Below are 7,273 nucleotides of genomic sequence, written 5' to 3'. Positions count from 1 at the left end.
TCTAAAGAACACTAGTAGGATTTCTCAAAAACACCACGAAGTCTTCCTCGTTAATGTAAAGAAAAAAAAAATCTAATATTTGTAAAAGATCTAAAGAACACTAGTAGGATTTCTCAAAAACACCACGAAGTCTTCCTCGTTAATGTAAAGAAAAAAAAAATCTAATATTTGTAAAAGATCTAAAGAACACTAGTAGGATTTCTCAAAAACACCACGAAGTCTTCCTCGTTAATGTCAAGTAAAAATCAACAAAGAGTTATGAGCTTCTGTGATTTGGTTTGATGAAGGTAAAACTTTTGAAAACTTATTTTAGAATAGAAAGATCGTGATAATTATGCACGAACAAGATAGTATCTTAACCATTTTTATTAAGAGAGATGGAGGAAGAAGATAGTATCTTAACCATTTTTATTAAGAGAGATGGAGGGGGAAGTTATCAAATAACTCCCTCTTGTTATTCTATTAATTAAAATTAAATTAAATTAATATAAATTTAAACTATATAATATCACTAATAGTTTAGATTTCTCATATGACTTATAGTTCTAAAATGAATTGAATCTATATTAATTTTAATCTATAGTTTACTTATGAATTTTATTCACATTATTATTATTATTATTATTTGAATCATATTCAAATATTAACTTCCCCTGAAAACTTTATATTATAATGTATCAAATACATTATATTAATTGTATCATATACAATTTATTCCCTTTAATTAACTTGAACAATTTAAATTAAACAAAAATAAATTTAATTTTCATTTATCCTTATTGAGCTAACAATGAGACTTTATGGACCTACAGATTGAAACTCTAATGATATTAAAATATTTAATTAAATTAATCTCTATTCATTAACTATTAGTCATTCCACTAAAGAATAACAGTTGCACTCTTCTTACTGTAAATATATTTTTTTGTCCATTAGAGATAATCAATCAACACTGCAATGACCCTTCACAAATTACTCGTAAGTACAACTAGGCCAAAATTACCGTTTTGCCCTTGTAGTTAAATTTAACTCCTTAAGTACCATTGATTCTTCTAATGTACAATAAGTTATAGTTCTACTATAATTGAAATCCTCTCTGGCCAAGAAAGGGTGTGACACCACATTGTTCAAGTCCTGGAATTAGTCCTTAAAAGAGCAATTTCTCTACTTACTCTATTTATGGAGAATGGAGTGAATTTCTTCTTGTGTAGTTGTGTTCCCATCTCCTTAATCAGATGAAACCTCAAAATGGTAAACATATTAAGTCGACAACATATGCCACTCTCACTCATGCAAATCAAATGACTGCCTTCATAGGTAAGAGTTCACAACTCACTCAGGATTCAGGTCAAGTCGCCTATGGTCATCCTGGTGAAATGTAGTTTTAATAAAAGAGACTATCCATTTCATGGTTCAGTCTTATACAAAATCTTTGTATAGAATACCCCGACTCTAATGTCTCGACATGAATGATTAGGACCAAATCATTTGTAGCACTTTAGAACAATTGTAACAACTACAAAGCACGCCATATCCATAGTGTCACTAGGATAAGATATCCAACGTTGATTATCACTTAAACATGATCCACTTGTATGTCTCCTCATACATGTTTAGGTTATAGAAGATAACCTTGAATGCTAGTTTATTGGTTTTGTGGGTTAATGCAACTAAATGTCAAATAAAATAAAATATTAGATAAATAAAATGTTTGTATAATACAATTACAAACTACAAAACCACAAAATTTAGGGCATCAACCCCACTACTAGGTAACTTGATCTTCTAAGTATGAATTTTTTGTTAGAATTTATGTCATAAAAATCATAGTTTGTAATCATATTCTATTCAATAAAATCGTTATTGATATTATAATCTTAAAGCCAATAAACTAAGGACATGAGGCTATTATTGAGTAAACTTGAACTTTATGTAGAGACATAAACATGGATCAAGTTCGAGTATATAGTTAGTACAAATAATGTGATCCTGAATTGTTGGTGTAGAGACATGGAAGTGGGGGCTTCCTATGTAAAAAATTTACATAAGACTGGATCGTTGATGTAGAGACATAGGGTGCAAGACATAATTCACTTCTACCCGTTTTAGGAATAGTAGATAGGTTTCTCCCTTAAGGGTTGAATCCAAGTCTTGAACAAGGGGCCCCACCTTCTCATTGGCCTGAGAGTGATTCAATTTATAGGTTGGATCTTAAACCAAATTGTTCAATAGTGGATCAGTGTGACTTAAGGAGCAAGATGTGGTCTTAGGGGTAAAACGATACTTTGACCCAACTAAGGTTATAAACAACATGTGAATGATTAACTTACTTATTATGGTTATATCACATGGACACAAATATATCTATAGTGAGAGGAGTGCAAGTAGGGACTTTGGTGGAATGACCCGTTAGTTAACGAATGTTGATTAACTCGGTCTAAAAGATCTTAGCTAGTTAATCTCATATCGTTGGAGCCTATGATCTATAGGTCTATTAGGTTCCCTCACTAGCTCACAAGGAATCAACTTAGAACATTATGATGGAACAAATCGAATTGCTCGAACTAGGTAAAAAGAGAGAAACCAACAAATATATTTGATGTAGTCGTCAGTTATAAGCTTAAGATATAGCTTTATGTTTAAATGTGATTTTCAATATTAAAAATATGAATATGAATTCATATTTGGAAGCTCGTAATTGATGGAAATGATCAAAGTTGTGAAAAGTCAAAATGTTGACTTTTGACTTTGAAAAGTCAAACTCTGACCGAATTTATATTCAAATGTGATTTGAATTTCAAAAAAATAAATGCATATTCATGCTCGGGAGGTCAAAATTAGTCAAAACAGGCAAAGTGGTAAAAAGTCAAAATGTTGACTTTGAACTTTAAAAAGTCAAAACTTTGAATTTGATTTAAATAATAACACTTGTTGGGATTTGACAAGTTTATCACTTCCATATCATATGCAAGTCGCTTATTGCATGCAAGACATCTATCCCACTAATAATGTCAAGTGGTGAGATAAGGAAGCTCTTGCATGTAGTTCGCTTGTAAAATGATTTTTTTTGCAAAGATGAAAGAACTTTTTATTTTGAAATGTGAATTACAAAATAATCAAAGTATTTTTTTACTCTCAACAAAAAGAAAAAAAAAATCAAAAGGTTAGATTCCTCCAAAAAGAAAGGGTATTATCTCTATCTTTTTTTTCATCCACCATTCGAGTCCCACAACTCGATTCCAAGTCCGGAGAATAGCGGGTCTACACTAGTGGTAGTACCGGCTTCGGTTTCGTGAGGAGATTACAAGAAGAGAAAAGCATCAAATGTGAGTTTTTCTTTTAACCATATCTTTGTTTCAATTAGGATTGTTATACATGTTGATTACTAAATTTGTTTAGTTGCAGTTAGAGTAAAACGTATCTGCCATAAGATTAGAAGATGAAATAAGTTGATATAAAATTAGAAGAAGAAATAAGTTGATATAAAAATGAAAATTGTAATTTAATAAAGAAAATAAAGATAATGAACAGAAAAATACAAGGTTATGACATAAGCTAGTTTCTGGATAAGATGTAGATTGATCATCTCTCTTTTAAAAAATGATTGAACCCAAATGAATAAATTAAGAAAATAATTAAAATAATAAATGAGTGAATTGAAAAATGATAAGATAAAAAACCCTCTAAATATGCTTAATGTATGTACTTTGGTTTTCGTTGAATAAACATTGAAAATGACCAAAATGGTCAATCTTGGAGTGTCATTAATTCATACTTCAACTCCCAATCAGTGTGGACCATACCCACTACTTGCTTCCATTTTTCAATTGCCTCATTTTGGAACAATCAATCTGTCTATTTTATTATATGAATGCAATCCAATCATGCAATTATATCGATTAAAAAATATATTAAAGTAGAGTGAATATATATATTACTTTTAAGGCTATGAATTTGAAGAATAGATCAAATTTGATAATATTTATGAATTTGTTTGAAGGAGTAGTTTGCCTTTGTCCTACTCTAATTTTCTTCCATCAATGAAGCAAGATTAAAAGCTTAAGTTAATCTACCTTTTATTTTATTTTCATTTAATTAAACAAAAATAAATTAATTTCTTTTGTTAAATTATAAATGTCGTCGTACTAGTTATTAAAATTTAGTTTTTATAACGTATAATTAGAATTTGATAAAAGACTCATGAATAGTCCTTATGGTAGAGATTGTTTACGGGAATTTTTTTCAAATCATATTTACTATTTTTGAGATCTTTTTATAAAGACCTTATAAATAGTAAATATAGAGCTTAAATATATAATAAATTAGCTCAACATCATTCATATCAAATTGTCAAGAATAAAGTTATATACCAGATTCCATCTCTGAGTAATTGATGATGACTATAAAATGACTATTTGTCTTTCTTAACCAAAACTTTGAATACCTTTAGTGAGATCTTTCTAGTGGAATCTTTCTCTTGATGAGATACAAGAAAGTCTTTCTCTTGATGAGATACAAGAAAGTCTGAGTGCTTATTATTGTTTTGGTATATTTTTGGGAACAACAACCTTAAGTCTTTTTATATACTAGTTCAATTAAGATTCTCACTAAATTCTAATCAATCTAGGAATAAACTTCTATCCATTTAGTACATACTCAATTAGGAATCTTGTGCATTAACTAAATAGATCACATAATAGACCCAATTAATAAATAACCTAACGTGCTAAACTATTAATTCACATACATAATCCACACTTTAATTATACATATTATTTAAATACGTCTATAACAACTCAATTTAGCATAATTGTCAACTTCTTCTAATGATTCGGCCCCAAACTTACCACTATTGCTATATCTTTACGGTAGTAGTAGGATTCAAGTTTGTAGATTATTTTTGTTGGGCAAAGAGAGGTTTGCGACACATTTTCCCTCATTGGGAATATATATCTATTGTACAATCAATATACCATGTAAAATATAATATACATGTCATCAAAATCATATCAAAATTTTTAAAAGAAAACAAATTAACTAATTATTTTATACTTGGTAAAGTATATTAGTTATCACAAACAAAGAAACTAAACATACCATTAAGACTACTACAAAATTGGCAAAACTTGACGGTTGTAGATTTGAAATACTTGACGCTTCTAATAAAAACTGTCAAGTAACATAAAAACGTCAAGAATAATAAAAGAGTAGAAAAAGACAATTTTTTTGTTTTTTATTTAAATACTTGAATGATCTAATAAAAACTGTCAAGTAACATAAAAACGTCAAGAATAATAAAAGAGTAGAAAAAGACAAATTTTTTGTTTTTTGTTTAAATACTTGAATGGTTAAAATCGTCCAGATTAATTGTAATCACTTGACATTTTTTAAATATCAACTAATATATATTTCCACCATTTTCTAAAAAAAAAATAAAAAATTATCTCTTTTGATTTTCGCATATTTCCCTTTTCTCCCTCCATTTCTAAAAAACCTTGTTTTCCCCCCATTTTTTTCCTCTTCCCTGATTTTCTCCCATCACCCAGTGATAGGTTGGTTCATACGTTCGTCTTCCTCGTTCTTCAACATTCGTTCTTCTTTCTCGTTCTTCAATGTTCGTTCGTGCGCCACAGCCTCTCCGTTTGTCAGCTTCCAAGCGTCAATTCGGCTTAAAGTCAGTTCGTCAATTCGTCAGCGTCCAATCAGTTCACTTCATCGTCTAATTGTTGGTTCAAATTCCATTTGGTGTTGTCACAATATGTTTTCAATCTTTACATCATCGTAGTTTCTTCATAATCGAATGACTAGCTCATATCTATAATTAAGAATACCATTTATGCGTGATACAAAAATGCTTTTTATGCTCCAACATCTACAATATTTATCCAATTAATGAAATATGGTGTGTTAAAGTTTTTTTTTTTTTTTATCTTTTCTGTAATGATGTACTAGAGGTTGAGAAGCATGCACGGATGAACTGGTTTTTGTACACAAAAGATGATGGTTCGAAAATTTCACTACTGTAAATGACAAGCTTCTAACAACTTCATTCCTCATGTATAGATAAATGCAGCATAGTATTTCTATCCCTATTGGTTTTCACTTGGTGCAAAGTCCTTGATACAGAAGATTCTTAATCGAAATCCTAAAACTATGAGTTTTTTTTTCCAGAGATTTTGTTGTCGTTTCTACAATTGTGAGTTTTTTGGTTCTCTATAAATCAACGAGTTCAATCACCATTAGTAGTGTATTATTTTGGAATTTTTGTCTTGAGCTATAATTTGTATCTTGGGTAGGGTTTTTGGTTTTGATGATGTATCATTATTCTACTTAGTGTTGCAAATATTTGTTATGTTGGGTAAGTTAGTTCACGTGAAAATTTGGCATTTATCACTCTTTGTGGAGTACTTAAATAAAGAAAAAGCAGCCACCATATCATGTGGGATTTAGTATCTGTGTATTGTTTAAAAATTTCACCAGAGGTTCTCATTTGTGTGCTGCAGTGAATTCAAATTGAAGAAATTAGAAAAGATCCATGGTTTAGAAGAAACTACATCCCTACTAAACTTGGAGAAGATGAGGAAGTAAACTTAAATGTTATTCGAGCTGTTTTTGATGACATTGAGGTTGATTTTTGTTTCCTTTATCACTATTTAATTAGGATTTTTCATCTCTCCAAAATGAAAACATTTAGGGATAATAAAAAACAATGAACATGATAGACCCCCAATTATACACCAGTGCAGTAGAAGGAAGAAGAAGCAAGGTTAACCGCACGTGCTAGGGAGAATAGCCTTAATAGTTTTAATATTGTTAGTAGATGCTTCCATAATAAAATAATAGAGCATAAGTAGGAGTTTGTTATGGAGTATAAATAGGAGTCTGTTGCGAGGGTGAAGAATTAGGGCTGCAATATTCCTTGAAAGAGAGGAAGGGCAGGGGGTTAGGGTTCTTTAATTTTTCTTTTACTGCTTTTATATTGTAATTCTGTTGCAGATATCAATAAATAGAAACACTATGGAGGTTAGGGTTCTTTAATTTTTCTTTTACTGCTTTTATATTGTAATTCTGTTGCAGATATCAATAAATAGAAACACTATATTAGTGTTCTATCAAATTGGTATCAGAGCCTGTCGGATCTGGGCAAGGAGAGAACCATGGTTAACACGTGAACGGAAGAGAGAATGGAAGCTTACGATCAGGAAATGTTGCTGATAAAGAAAGAAGTGAGTAAAATTCCAGTGATCGAAGAAAGCTTAACAGCGATCAGTCA

The sequence above is a fragment of the Cucumis sativus genome, chromosome 4, assembly GCF_000004075.3.
Source record: "Cucumis sativus cultivar 9930 chromosome 4, Cucumber_9930_V3, whole genome shotgun sequence".
In the NCBI taxonomy this organism is placed as follows: domain Eukaryota; kingdom Viridiplantae; phylum Streptophyta; class Magnoliopsida; order Cucurbitales; family Cucurbitaceae; genus Cucumis; species Cucumis sativus.
The sequence above is the reverse complement of the archived record's forward strand: the minus strand, read 5'-3'. Positions refer to the sequence as shown.